Source organism: Chiloscyllium punctatum, chromosome 29 (genome assembly GCF_047496795.1).
Source record: "Chiloscyllium punctatum isolate Juve2018m chromosome 29, sChiPun1.3, whole genome shotgun sequence".
Taxonomy (NCBI): Eukaryota; Metazoa; Chordata; class Chondrichthyes; order Orectolobiformes; family Hemiscylliidae; genus Chiloscyllium; species Chiloscyllium punctatum.
The window spans coordinates 71069852-71085877 of record NC_092767.1 but is presented as its reverse complement, the minus strand read 5'-3'; the positions used below and the strand labels follow the sequence as shown (position 1 = coordinate 71085877).

General features: G+C 43.6%; 1 protein-coding gene across 7 annotated transcripts in view; it reads left to right on the top strand.

The window, feature by feature from the left end:
• npas1 (neuronal PAS domain protein 1) overlaps positions 1-16026 on the top strand; it is a 442697-nt gene that overhangs the window by 148670 nt on the left and 278001 nt on the right. The window lies entirely within an intron of this gene.

Here is a 16026-nt window from a genome sequence, read left to right as displayed (position 1 = left end):
TGAAATTCTCTCCTGAAACCTAGACTACTTATTTGACCAGGCATTTGGTCATCTTCTGTGACTCAGTGTTGAATTTTGATTATTAATACTGTTGTGAAGAGCCTGGTGGCACTTTTTACTGTGCTTACCACCATTCTTATAGAGAGGGACAGATACAATGACGTGAGCACATGCAGTGAAGTGCACATGTAGTCACAATGATGCACACATGCAGTTGACCAGGGTGATCCATTGCAAATGGAGTCATTGAGATATACAGCACGGAAACAGACCCTTCAGTCCAACTTGGCCATGTTGACCAGCTATCCCAACTCAATCTAGTCCCACCTGCCAACACCCAGCTCATATCCCTCCAAACCCTCCTTATTCGTATACCCATGATACCGACACAATGTTATGTACAGATGCAGTGACACACAGATACATCATGCAGTCGCAATGGCCCGTGCACAGACAATGACATGCAGACACACCAATGCACATGTGCAGTGACACGCACAGATACCATGACGTGCACACAATGTCTGTATAAACGCCATGATGTTCACAGTCACAATGACAAGCACAGATACACAAAATACACAATCCCACACACATGCACAAGGTTTCTGGAGGATGAATTGAGTTTACAATTAATGACCAAAATCAGCTAAACCACACTTGCTTGCATTTATACATCATTCTTTAAAGCAGTAAAGGTCCTGAAGATCCTTCACAGCATTGTGATCAAAGGTTGACACTGAGCCATATTTGAAGACATTTGGAAAGGTAGCCAAAAGCTTTTTCAAAGGGATCAGGTTCAAGATGAATCTAGAAGGAAGCAAGAGAGGTGGAGACATTTAAGAAGGGAATTGCAGAGCTCGGGAGCCTTAGCCATTTGACGGTAATATCACCAGTGGTTGAACGATTAAGGGATATGCTTGATACCAGAACTGGAAGATCGAAGAACTGTTTACAAAGGTTGTAGGTCTGGAGGAACTCGCAGAGATCGGGAGCGGGTGAAGTCATGGTGAGATTTGAAAAGGAGGGGGAGAATTTTAAAACCAAGATGTTTCAGGGCAGGGGATTATTGCAATTCAGGGAGCACAGGGGTGGTGGATAAATGGGATCCTAGTGTGAGTTATGTTCAGGATATGGAAAACACTAAAGTGTTGTACAGCTGTTGATACCACACCAAGGGAAAGTGTGAAAAATCACTTCATTATCAAGGTGGATAATTCCTAATACTTTGTCAAATATCCCTTTTTGTTCCCCTCTTCAATATGATTAATATACAAAAAAAGATGGAAAAGTAACCCAGTATTTTTCTGTAACACTTCTGGAATTTTTTTACTTGGTTTGTCTATTAATTTTATGGGCCAATTTTGGAAAGTCAACCCCAGGCTCATCGAGCCTGCTGTACCTTTGAATACAATCATTGCTGATGTTAGGCTTCAACTGCACTTTTTTGCCACCTCTCCATTCTGAGAGACCAAAAGACTGTTCCAGACCTAAATATATTCAACAATAGACCATCCACAACCCTCTTGGATAGAGAATTCCAAAAATTCACAACTCAAACAATTATCAAGAAGTTTTCCACCATCCAGGACAAAGCAGCTGGCTTAACTGATCACCAACTTCAACACCACCTCCTCCGTCACTGATGCACAGTGGCAGCAGTGTGTACCATCTACAAGATGAACTGCAGTAGTTCACCAAGACTCCTTTGGCAGCACCTTCCAGACCTGTGATCTCTAACACCTATAAAAACAATGGCAGCACACACATGAGACCACCTCCCCTACAAGTTCTCTCCAAGTTACACACTGTCTTGACTTAGAACTACTGCTCATAATTCCATTAAGAATTCTCTTGAACTACGGGGGTCTTATTGCTCCCAAAAGAGGCAAATTTGAATTCAAAGTCCTCATTTTGCTAGTTAGGCAGTGGCTGACTGGTATGTTACTGGTCTAATAATCAAGAGCCCCAGGCTAATGTTCTTGGGACATAGTTTGCATCTCTCTGTGGTAGATGGTGACATTTAAATTCAGTAAAAATCTGGCAACCAACTTATACCCTTTAGGGAAAGGAATTCTGCTATCCTTACCCCGCCTGGTCTACATGTGACTCCAGACCTACATCAATGAGATTGACTCTTAACTTCCCTCTAGGAGAAAGTGAGGACTGCAGATGCTGGAGAGTCAGAGTTGATAAAGCGTGTTGCTGGAAGAGCACCAGAAGGTCAGGCAGCATGCGAGGACCAAGTGAGTTGAGGTTTAAGGCATGACCTTTCTGTCCTGAAGAAGGGTAATGCCTGAAATGTCGATTCTCTTGCTCCTCAGATGCAGCCTGACCTGTTGTGCTTTTTTCAGCACCACACTTATCAACTCTTAACCTCCCTCTGAAATGGTAAAATGAAATACAGAACTGTGGATGCTGGAAATCTGAAATAACAACAGAAGTTGCTGACGAAATTCAGCAAGTCTGGCAGCAGCTGTGGAGAGAGAAAAACAGAGTTATTGTTTCGAGTTCACTGACCCTTATTCAGAACTGTACTTTTAATTTTTCTTCTTCCCTGACTTACTATCAATCATCCCTTTGTCTGTCTAACTATCTCTCTCTCTCTCTCTCTCTCTGTGCTCTGTCCCCACTTATCAGCTAACTGATTTGCCCCTCCCTCCCCCCATCATCAGCATAAATACCACCTTTTCCTAGCTGCAATCAACTCTGAAGAAGGGTCACTGGACTCAAAGCATTAACTCTGTTTCTCTCTCCATAGTTGCTGCCAGACCTGCTGAGTTTCTCCAACAATTTCTGTTACTGTCCCTCAGAAATGGTCCTAGCTTATCACTCCGTTCAAGGGGCAATTAAGGATGGGCAACAAATGCCCCTCACCTATATCTCATGAATGAATGAAAAAGTAAAAATTTTCTTATTAATGAGGTGCAGCTTTGATGTGATCCGTCTAGAATGTAGTTTTATATTTTGGGACCCAATCATTCCTTTATAGCAGACCTCCACTGTATATTGGACAAAGTCTGGGAACTTCCTCCCGAACAGCATTTTGGGTGCCCTATACCACATGGACTGCAGCAATTCAAGGAGGCAGCACACCATTACCTTCTCAAGAGAATTAGGGATGGACAATAAATACTGGCCCAGCCAGTGATATCCTCTGCCTGGACAAAAATAATCTTGCAGGACTAATGGGGGAGGGGAAGCCAGACCTGCCCTGAAAGACTCCTCTTGTGCTAAAAGGCGCAGTCAATTACTTTCAACGTTTTGTTGGACCAGTGACTCGTCAGCTGCCGATTCCAGTTAGTGCTTCAGCTGCCTCATGTCTGATCTCTATAAAATAGGTCGCTCATCAAGATTGTGATTTATCATCAGTTTTGTTGTGGAGATACTAAAATGGGCTTGTTTCCTTGATTGAATTGTTAGTGTTCGCTGGAATGACAGTGGAGGAGTGAAAAGCAATCAACTCTTTTTATTTAAACCCCATTGTAACCGCACGGAAAAAACACTTTAATTTAGACAGAATTTGAGTAGAATTCAGTCATCCGTAGGGTGATTTGCTGAACAACTTAACAGTGAAAATGCTCAGAATGGATGATATAAGTTGGCCCCAGTGTCTGTCTTTTCTGGAGAGTAAAAGAAGGGCAAAGATTTTCATGTTTTGTTCAGGGACACGATCTCAGGATAAAGGGTTGGCCATTTTGGACTGAGCTGAGAAGGAATTTCTTCCCTCAGAGGGCAGTGAATCCTTGCTATTCTCTGCCCCAGACGGCTATGGAGGTTCAGTCATTGAGGATATTCAAGATAGAGATTGAAAGATTTATAGATATGAAAAATATCACGCGATATCAGGATAGTACAAGTGGATGGTGTTGCAGTAGCTGATTTTATTGAATGGAAGAGTAGCCAAAAGGGCTTAATGGCCTGTTCCTGTTCCTTAGTCCTACATTTCCAAGTCCAGACTCTAACCATTCACAAAAACCTTCAAATGGGTTGCTGGACCCACTTTGGGCAAAACCATACCATTAGCAGCTCATTTAGAGATAGCCACTATCATGATGGGATGTCACCAACTGTCTAACTGCTAATTGGCCTGTGAATCTTTCCACGGTTCTCCACAAGAAGAGAGCAAAGGTCCAAAAACAATAGCAGTGCTGCCCTGTCAGATTGCAAATCCGGGCATGCCTTTAATGGTTACTCCGGAAAGATGTCAGAAGGATGACATCCCTCTATCCAGTAACTCCCATCTCCTCACTTATCTCCATCTCCCAAATGAAGAAGCTTTTATGTATGCTCTAGTTTCTTCCAGAATTTACTTCTTTAAACTATAACATGACTCCAGTTTGCTATATCACTGTCCTCCTCTCCCTTACCCAACAATCTCATTTGGCTCCTTGTCCCTCAAATCATTAAAATTCAATTCCTTTCATTGCTTTAAACATCTATGATATTTGCTGCAACAATTCGCTGAGGATTCTTAGACAGTACCTTCCAAACCTGTGACCTCTACTATCTGATCGAACAAAGACACAAGAACATCATCAACCACAAATCTGCCTCTAAGCCACTCACCGTCCTGACTTGGAAATTTATGTCACCATTCCTTCAGTGTTGCTGGGTCAAAATCCTGGAACTCTCTTCTTAACAGCATTGCAGGTGTCCCTATTCCACAAGAACTGCAGCGGATCAAGCCGCCATCTTCTCAGGGGTAGTTAGGGATGGGTAAGAAATGCTGGCCCAGCCAGTGATACACATAGCACGTGAATGAATAAAAAAAGATAGAAATTGGGTGACCACATTGAGAAAAATAAACATGCAAGTCTAGAGGACTGGCCCTGTTGCTTTAGAATAACGTAGTTTGGGCCACATAGAGTCACAGAGATATACAGCACGGAAAACAGACCCTTCGGTCTAACCTGTCCATGCCGACCAGATTCCCAACTCAATCTCATCTCACCTGCCAGCATCCGGCCCATTTCCCTCCAAACCCTTCCTATTCGTATACCCATCCAGATGCCTTTTAAATGTTGCAACTGTACTAGCCTCCACCACTTCCTCTGGCATACACGTACCACCCTCTGCATGAAAAAGTTCCCCTTAGGTCTCTTTTATATCTTTCCCCTTTCAGCCTAAACCTATGTCCTCTAGTCTGTACTCCCCCAACCCAGGGAAAAGACTTTGTCTATTTATCCTATCCATGCCCCTCATGATTTTATAAACCTCTATAAGGTCACCCCTCAGCCTCTGACACTCCAGGGAAAATAGCCTTCGCCTATTCAACCTCCCCCTACAGCTCAAATCCTCCACCCCTGGCAACATGCTTGTAAATCTTTTCTGAACCCTTTCAAGTTTCACAACATCTTTCTGATAAGAAGGAGGGCAGAATTGCACGCAATATTCCAACCATGCCTAACCAATATCCTGTACAGCTGCAACATGACTCCCAACTCCTGTAGGTAAAAACAATGACTGCAGATGCTGGAAAGCAAATACTGGATTAGTAGTGCTGGAAGAGCACAGCAGTTCAGGCAGCATCCAACGAGCAGTGAAATCGACGTTTCGGGCAAAAGCCCTTCATCAGGAATAAAGGCAGTGAGCCTGAAGCATGGAGAGATAAGCTAGAGGAGGGTGGGGGTGGGGGTGGGGAGAGAGTAGTATAGAGTACAATGGGTGAGTGGGGGACGAGATGAAGGTGATAGGTCAAGGTTGGATGCTGCCTGAACTGCTGTGCTCTTCCAGCACCACTAATCCAGTATTTGCTTTCCAGCATCTGCAGTCATTGTTTTTGCCTCATTGACTTTAACCCGACTGCGAATCCTCTTGCAAGGATGCCTGCCTTGAAGAAGTTTTCCTCCTGTCTCCACAAGAATCTCAGGGAGTCCCTCTCCCACTGCAACTCCCAGGTCATTTCCTCTGCTCTGAAGCTCTTCCTTGACCTATCACCTTCATTTCCTCCCCCACTCACCCATTGTACTCTATGCTACTCTCTCCCCACCCCCACCCTCCTCTAGCTTATCTCTCCATGCTTCAGGCTCACTGCCTTTATTCCTGATGAAGGGCTTTTGCCCGAAACGTCGATTTCGCTGCTCGTTGGATGCTGCCTGAACTGCTGTGCTCTTCCAGCACCACTAATCCAGTCCCAACTCCTGTACTCAATACTCCGATCAATAAAGGAAGGATACCAAACGCCGCCTTCACTATCTATGAACCTGCACTCCAAGGTCTCTTTGTTCAGCAATGCTCCCTAGGACCTTACCATTAAGTGTATAAGTCCTGCTAAGATTAGCTTTCCCAAAATGCAGGACCTCACGTTTATCTAAATTATACTCCATCTGCCATGTCTCGGCCCATTGGCTTATCTGATTAAGATCCTGTTGTAATCTGAGGTAACCTTCTTCGCTATACTCTATGCCTCCAATTTTGGTGTCATCTGCAAATTTACTAACCATACCTCTTATGTTCACATCCAAATCATTTATGTAAGTGATGAAAAGTAGTGAACCCAGCACCGATCCTTGTGGCACACACCACTGGTCATAGGCCTCCAGTCTGAAAAACAACCCTCCACCACTACCCTCTGTCTTCTACCTTCGAGCCAGTTCTGTATCCAAATGGCTAGTTCTCCCTGTATTCCATGAGAACTAACCTTGCTAACCAGTATCCCAACACAAGCCTTGTTGAATGCCTTACTGAAGACCATTTAGATCACATCTACAGCTCTGCCCTCATCAAACCTCTTTGTTACTTCCTCAAAAAACTCAATTCAAGTTTGTGAGACATGATTTTCCATGCACAAAGCCATGTTAACTATCCCTAATCAGTCCTTGCTTTTTCAAATACATGAACATCCTGTCCCTCAGGATTCCCTCCAACAACTTGCCCACCACCAATGTCGGGCTCACTGGTCTATAGTTCCCTGACTCGTCCTTACCACCTTTCTTAAACCGTGGCACCACATTAATCAACCTCCAGTCTTTCGACACCTCATCTATGACTATCGATGATACAAGTATCTCAGTAAGAGGCCCTAGCTTCCCACAGATTTCTAGAGTACACTGTCAGTTCCTGGGGATTTATCCACTTTTATGCGTTTCAAGACATCCAGCACTTCCTCCTCTGTAATATAGACATTTTTTAAGATGTCACTATCTGTTTCCCACATTTTATATCTTCCATGTCTTTTTCCACAGTAAACACTGTTAAAAAATACTCGTTTAGCATCTCCCCCATCTCCTGCGGCTCCACACAAAAGGCCACCTTGCTGATCTTTGAGGGGCCTTATTCTCTCCCTAATTACCCTTTTATCCTGAATGTATTTGTAAAATCCTTTTGGATTCTCCTTAATTCTATTTGCTAAAGCTATCTCATGTTCCCTTTTTCCCTCCTGATTTCCCTCTTAAGTATACTCCTACTGCCTTTATACTCTTCTAAGGATTCACTCGATTTATCCTGTCTATATGTGACATAAACTTCTTTCTTTTTCTTAACCAAACCCTCAATTTCTTTAGTCATCCAGCATTCCCTATAGCTACCAGCCTTTCCTTTCACCCTAACAGGAATATACTTTCTCTGGACTCTCATTATCTCATTTCTGAAGACGTCTCATTTTCCAGCCTTCCCTTGACCTGTGACATCTGCCCCCAAGCAGCTTTTGAAAGTTCTTGCCTAATACTGTCAAAATTCGCCTTTCTCCAATTTAGAACTTCAACTTTTTAGATTTGGTCTATCTTTTTCCTTCACTATTTTAAAACTAATAGAATTATGGTCGCTGGACCCAAAGTGCTCCTCCACTGACACCTCAGTCACCTGCCCTGCCTTATTTCCCAAGAATAGGTCAAGTTTTGCACCTTTTCTGGTAGGTACATTCACATACTAAATCAGAAAATTTCTTGTACACACTTAACAAATTCCTCTCCATTTAAACCCTTAACACTATGGCAGTCCCAGTCTATGTTTGGAAAGTTAAAATCCCCTATCATAACCACCCTATTATTCTTACAGATAGCTGAGATCTCCTTACAAATTTGTTTCTCAGTTTCCCTCTGACTATAGGGGGTGTGTAATACAATCCCAATAACGCGATCATTCCTTTCTTATTTCACAGTTCCACCCAAGTAACTTCCCTCGATGTATTTCCAGGAACATACTCCCTCAGTACAGCTGTAAAGCTATCCCTTATCAAAAACACCACTCTCCCTCCTCGCTTGCATCTCTTTCTATCCTTCCTGTAGCATTTGTATCCTGGAACCTTAAGCTGCCAGTCCTGCCCATCCCTGAGCCATTTTTCTGTAATTGCTATGATATCCCAGTCCCATGTTCCTAACCATGCCCTAAGTTCCTCTGCCTTCCCTGTTAGACCCCTTGCATTGAAATAGATGCAGTTTAACTTATCAGTTCTACCTTGTTCTCTACTTTGTTCCTGCCTGCCCTGACTGTTTGACTTGCTTCTGTCGTCACCTGTACCAGTCTCAGATTGATCCCTTTCCTCACTATTTTAAATCCTCCTGAGCAACTCTAGCAAACGTCCCTGCCAGTATGTTAGTCCCCTTCCAATTTAGGTGCAATCTGTCCTTCTTGTACAGGTCACTTCTACCCCAAAAGAGCTTCCAATGATCCAAAAATGTGAATCCTTCTCCCATCCACCAACTCCTCAGCCATGCAGTCATCTGCTCTATCCTCCCATTCCTGCCCTTACTAGCTCGTAGCACTGGGAGTAATCCAGATATTACTACTCTCGAGGACCTGTTTTTTAAATTCCTGCCTAACTCTCTGTAATCTCCCTTCAGAATCTCAACCTTTTCCCTTCATATGTCGTTGGTTCCAATGTGTACAATAACCTCCTGCTGGTCTCTTTCCCCCTTGAGAACATTCTGTACCCTCTCTGAGACATCCTTGATCCTGACACCAGGGAAGCAACACACCATTCTGATTTTTTGTTGCTGGCAACAGAAACGTCTGTCTGTACCTCAGACTAGAGAGTCCCCTAACACAATCGATCCCTTGGAACCCTACGTACCCCTTATTGCATTAGAACCAGTCTCAATACCAGAAACTTGGCTGTTCATGCTATGTTATGGTGACCTCCTCTCCCTAATGTCTATTTTTTAACCATACTGTGGAAAGTGGGGTGTGAGACAGTCGGTCCAGCTAAAACCAAATTATTTTAAAAAAGAATTAGACATTGTTTTTTTCAACATAACCCTTGAAGGCTCCCCGTCTGCAGCCACCACCTTCCCTGGGGATGTAGCTAAGGCATCAGAGCTGTTAGTTCTCTTCCTAAGGCCTATTAACCTCAACAGCAAACATCCCACTGTGGGCATCAGGAATACAGATCATGAGGCTGAATTCAGACCGTACGTTCTGCATTGGGAATATGATGTAGCCCGGAACTAATTTTCTGTTATTCTGTTTCTCTCAATGCTGTCTCTTATGCCTCCAGCATATTCCTGTTCAACCTATTCTTAAAATCATAGAATCCCTACATTGTGGGGGCCATTGAGTCCACACTGCCCCTCCGAAGAACATCCCATCCAGACCCACCTGCTAACCTATCCCTCTAACACTGCATTTCCTGTGGCCAATTCACTTAGCATGCACATCTTTAAACTCTATGGGCAATTTATCATGACCAATCCACCTAACCTGCACATCTTAGACTGTGGGAGGAACCCACACAGACACGGGGAAAACATGGACAGTCACCCCAGGCTGGAATCGAATGTGGGTCCCTGGTGATGTGAGACAGCAGCACTGACCACTGAGCCACTGTGCTGCCCCATTCTTGGACGGCAATACTTTAAACAATTTTGTCCTATGCTCAGGAACTGGTCTCTCCTTCCCCCACCAGCCTTTCTCCTCCAAAACCCCCAATTAAAGATCACCACATCCCCCTCACTGATCCATTTGTTGTTCTTCTGAGTATCTACTCCTCTGGCCTAATTCCTTGCTAATTTTGAATGAACTTCCTGAATGTACTTCAGAGCGGTTCCCTAAAGATGTTGTAGTCCAGCGGCTCAGCTGAGAGATGAATGGATGAAGACAGTACAAAAAGCAAGGCTTGTATTGACATAACACCTTTCGCTATGGCAATACAACCAATGAGTGTTTGTGTCTGAAGTGAATGCTTGTAATTGATGGTATACAGCAGTCAATGTACACACAGAGACCTCCCACAAAGAGATAATGGCTGATGTTTTTCTTTTCCCCAGTTGCAGGCTAAGAGGAGATTTGAAGGAAGTTTTGAGCGAGTTGGACAGAGTAGATAGGGAGAAACTCCTCCCACTCAAATGGATTGAGAAGAAGAGGGCACAATTTGAGACTGATTTGCAAAAGGCGCAAGGATGATGTAAGGAGAAAAGCATTTTCACACAGTGAGTAGTTAGGGTCTGGAATGCATTGCCTGGAGATGTGGTAGATGTAGATTCATTTGAGACATTTAAGAAAGTGTTGTTTAATTATTTGGGTAGAAATGGTGTGCAGGGATATGGGGAAAAGGTAGGATACTGGGAGATAGCTGTGAATCGTATTTGGAGAGCCAATGCAGATGCCTTCATTGGCATCATAATGATGCTGTGATTATTGGGCAAGGCACAGAGAGTGGGGCTGAGGGATTAAATAAGTCCAGCTCAGAGAGGAAATGGTGCCCTCTTTTTAAAGTGGCATCCAAATGATGCCCATGAGTCCTTTCTATCCTTTGATGTTGCCCGGTTGGGTTACTGTGTTGGGATTCTGAAGTGTTTTATGTTGGAATTGGAGCAGGCTCCGAATTTAGTAGCTTTTCAGCACTTGTGCCATCCTTGAGCATAGGTGTGAACAGCAAAACTGACTGGGCAGTCATATGGACAGAAGGTGAGAAAGAAATACAGTCACATTGTCACAATGCGCATGCACATATACATAAACACCCTCCATACATGCATGTGTGTTCATCCTGCTGAACAAGACGTACATTGTCTGTTTAACATATAATTAGGCATAATTGCTTGAAAAAAAACCCCAAAAAACAGAGTAGGTGGAGCATTCATTGATGTTGTGTTGGTTAATGATAGCCTTGAACAACAGCTCTTAATTGCCTAAGGACAAAGCTATTAGGAGTGTTATGTACTGTAAACACACAGCTGTGATGTCTCCGTATGCAAATTCGGAACATGCAATTAAAAAGGAGTTTAAAGAAAAGGGGGAACAGCCTGCCTGCACAGCAGATACCTTCAGTGAAACATTGCAAATGCCGTGACAGTATCACCCAGCTTCTGTTGTAGTTTCATTTTATGATAGGTACTTACTGCTGCTGATTCCACCACATGACTCTGGAATAACAAGCTAGTGCTTGTGTTGCATCTTTCACACTTGTAGGATCAGCATCTTGGTGGGGGTGGGGTGGTGTACCATTGTCCAGAATCTGAATTTGGACCAACACTTTAAATATGGTGGCTACAAGAACATGTAGGGAATCCTGCAGTGAGTAACTCACCTCTCAAAGCCTGTCCACCATTGATAAGGCACAAGTGATGGAATACTTCTCACTTGCCTGGATGGGTGCACCTCTGACCACATTCAAGAAGCTCTACACCATCCAAGACAAAGCAGTTCACTTGATTGAGACCACATCCACAAGCATCCACTCCCTCCACTACCAATGCTCGGTGGCAGATACTATTTACAAGATGCACTGCAGAAATGCACCAAAGATGCTCAGACAGCACCTTCCAAACCCACAACCACTTCCATCTAGGAGGACCAGAACAGCAGATACATGGGAACACCATCCTCTGCAAGTTGTCCTCCAAGCCACTCATCCTCTCAAATTGAAAATACATCACCATACCTTCGGTGTTGCTGGGTCAAAATCCTGAACTCCCTTCCTGATGGCATTGTGAGTGTCTCTACACCACACAGACTTCAGCGATTCAAGAAGGCAGCTAACCACCACCTTTTCAACAGGAAATTAGAGATGGGCAATAAACGTTGGTCTGGCTAACATTCTGTGAGTGAATAAAAACAGTCCCCTGGGGATGTAATGGCCGTCACTGGCAACAGAAGTGCCCTGTCTATAACGCCTTTAACAAAATGTCCAAGTGTCTTCACTTAAATGTTATGAAATAAAATTTGACACCGAGTCACATGAGGATATATTAGGCCAGGTGGCTATAAATTATTTCAAAGTGGTAGGTTTTAAAGTATCTTAAAGGAGGAGACAGAAAGGTGGAGAGCTGTAGGGAGAGTATTGCAGAGCTGAGGATCTGCCATTCATGATTAAAGTAGGGATGATGAGACCAGGATGATAGGAGAGCAGAGACTAGAATGATAGAAGAGCAGGGATCAAGATTAGAAGAGCATAGAGATCTTGAAGGGTTATGTGCATTGAGGGGATTACAGAGATAGGGAGGATGTGGCCATGGAAGGATTTGAAAATGAGGGTTAGAATTTTGATATCAAGACATTCAATCCTGAGGAGACTAGATGTGGAACGATGTTTTTTGTTATAGAATCTAGAACTAGGGGTCATTGTTTGAAACGAAGGTGTCGGCCATTTAAAACAGAGGATGTTACCTTTTTCTCACAGAGGGTTGTGAATTGTTGGAACTCCCTTCCTCAAAAGACAGTGGATGTAGAATTTTAAATATTTTCCATCAGTATTTACTGTGGTGAAGGATATGGAAACTGGACAACTTGAAGAAATAAACAGCGATATCTTGAAAGGTATTCATATTACAGAGGAGGAGATGCTAGATGTTTTAAAATGTATAAAGGTGGATACATTCCTGGGACCTGATCAGGTCTGTCCCAGAACTTTGTGGGGGGGTGATTGCTGGGCCCCTTGCTGAAATATTTGTATCATCAATAGCCACTGGGTGACATGCTGGAAGAATGGAGGTTGGCTAATGTGGCTATTATTTAAGAAAGGTGGTAAGGAAAAGCCAGGAAACTATCGACCGGTGTGCCTGATGTCTGTGGTGGGTAAGTTGTTGAAGAGGATTCTCAGGGACAAGTTCTGCATGTATTTGAAAAGGACTGATTAGGGACAGTCGACATGGCTTTGTGTGTAGGAAATCGTGTCTCACTAACTTTATTGAATCTTTTGAAGAGATGACAAACATGAAGGCAGAGCCGTGGACGTTGTCTCTGTGGACTTCATCAAGGCGTATGAGAAGGTTTCACATGATTGACTAGTTAGCAGGGAGAGCTAGCCATTTGGATGCAAAATTGAATTGAAGGTAGGAAACAGAGGGTGTTGGTGGAGGCTTGTTTTTTTGGACTGGAATCCTGTGATCAGCAGTGTGCTGCAAAGATCAGTGCTGGGTCCACTGCCTTTTGTCATTCAGATAAATGATGTAGATATGAATGTAGGAGGACCGGTTAGTAAGTTTGCAGATGACACTAAAATTGTTGTTGTAGTGCACGGTGAGAAAGGTTATCTCAGAGTTCACCAGGACTTTGATCAGATGGACCAATGGGCCAAGGAGTGACAGGTGGAGTTAAATTTAGATAAGTGTGAGGTGTTGTATTTTGGTAAGGCAAATCAGTGCAGACCTATACTTAATTGAGAGTGTTGTTGAACAAAGAAACCTTGGGATGCTGTTTCATAGTTCCTTGAAGATGAAGAAGGCATTTGGTACACTTGCCTTTATTGATCAGTGCATTGAGTATAGGAATTGAGCTGTCATGTTACGGCTGTACACGACATTGGTTAGGCCACTTTTGGAATACTGTGTTCAATTCTTGTCTCCCTGCCATAGGAAAGATATTGTTAAAGTCGAAAGGGTGCAGAAAAAAATTCAAAGAATGTTGCTGGGGTTGGAGAGTGAGCTACAGGTGAGGCTGACTGGGCTGGGGCTATTTTACCTGCAGGCTGATAGACGATTGTAAAAATCATGAGGGACATGGATAAGGTGAATAGCCGAGGTCTTTTTTCCAGGGTAGGGAAGTCCAAAACTAGAGGGCATACGTTTAAGGTGAGAGGGGAAGGAATTAAAAGGGATCTATGGGTAATGTTTTCACACAGAAAGTGGTGCGAGCATGGAATGAGCTGCCAGAGGAAGTGGTGGCGGCTGGTACAATTACAGCATTTAAAAGGCATCTGGATGGGTACATGAGTAGGAAGAGTTTTGAGGGTTATGGGCAAAACGCTGACAAATGGGACTAGATTAATTTAAGATATATGGTCAGTGCAGATGAGTTGGACTGAAGGGTCTGTTTCCATGTGTACAACTCTATCAATCTATTTTTAAGGCAGATTGAGATAGTTTCATGATAACCAAGCATTATCAGAGGATATGCAAAAATGAGGCCGAGCTGACCTTACAATCAGATCAGCCAAGATCATATTGAATGGGGGAAGTAGGCTGGAAGGGTCAAGTGACCTATTCTTGTCTGTGTTTGTATGCTGCTTGATCAGGAACCAACGCATGGGCTGATAGAGGAACGCAACTGAGTGCGAGTTATGACACAGCCAGCTGCATTTTGGATGACCTCAAGTTTAAAAGGGAATGGGACAACAGCCAGGAGTGGTCAGGGATAGCCCAGTCTAAAGATCCATGCTGTATTGTTCTATGACTATGAGAGAGGGCTGAGTGAGAGATTCAGCAGGAGGACTGAGAAAAGGGGCAAAGCTGTGTGCTGTGATGGAGGTGGAAATAAATGAGGTTGGAGTTCTGCTAGGGTCAAATATGACACCAAGGTTACAAAAATACTGTCTTAATCTTGGACTGTTCTCGGAGAAGGATGGAGTTGGTAGCTGGGAAACAGGATTTGGAGCGAGGACTGAAATAATGTCTTCAGTCTGCCCAATATTTAATCAGCTAATGAGTTATTTTTGAAACTTGGTGGCTTGTTGGCAGCTTTCCACTTAGCCTTATTTCTCTGCCCTTTCTTTACACAAGTTTCTTTTTGCAAATATCTATCCATTTTCCTTTTAAGACCTATTATCAAGTCACAGGGGCAGGAGAAGGCCATTCAGTCAATTTCTTTATTTGCTCTCGGTCAATTGATATTTCAACACTGTTTATGCCCAGGTGGATGACTGACTGACACTGGACAGGTCCCTGATGGTCAACAGTCTGCTTGTGCAAAACAGCACATCATGTGATACTAATGTGATGGCCTTTGGCGCAGGCTGAAGATCTACCTATGCAGGGGGGTGCTCAGTGAGCAGGAGCTGAGAGAGCAAATGAGCCAGCCCTGCAGCCTGCTTTAATTGGTCAATTGGGCACCTGTCCCTTAGCACAAATGCTTGGTGTTATTGTCCCCTGGACTGTAGCTCCGTGCTTCCTGCCTGTGGATGGGAGAGAGGCCATCAGGATCGTGAAAGGTTGGTACATGTTGGCTGCCAGTGTCCATGGATGAGGGGTGATTGAGGTTCCTGCCCATGGATTGATCCCTGAGCTGCTGTTTGGTGGCGAGTGACAGGCAGGCCTGTTCGGCAGGAAGATAGGACGCTGAATATTATTGAAGTGGTTTACATAATTAATGAGACAGTTAACAAATTATAATCTTCATAAATTGACAACCGCCCCCCCCCCCCCCCCCCCAGTCTATTAAGACACTCACCTGATCACTTGGCAGAAGCAAAAAACAATGCTCCTGATATCCAGATAGGCCTCATCAGCCCCCCTCACCCAAATCTGCCCCAAAGTCCATGTCACTCATGCATCATGAGACACCACACAGAACGATTATCCTCAAATAGATTTACAGGAGGTCCCCAATTTATGAACGTCCAACTTACAAATGCTCTTACTTGTGAACAGGATCTTGTGTGAGGGGTTTCATTTTACAGACCTGATATATAAACATTTCTTGTACTTAAAAGTGGCAATTTTATATTGTCCTGCATTGTGTCCCAATCTGCATACAAATTGACTTGCAAACAGGCTCCAAAATGGAAGTCATTCACATAATCCAAGGGATTCCTGCGTTAGTGATCATCACCTTGGGTTGGTCTGCCTCACAAATGAAAGCATGATTATTTCTGGAAAAGTGTGTGCATCAAAACTTTGTGTATTGTACATCCATACAGATGCAAGAATATCA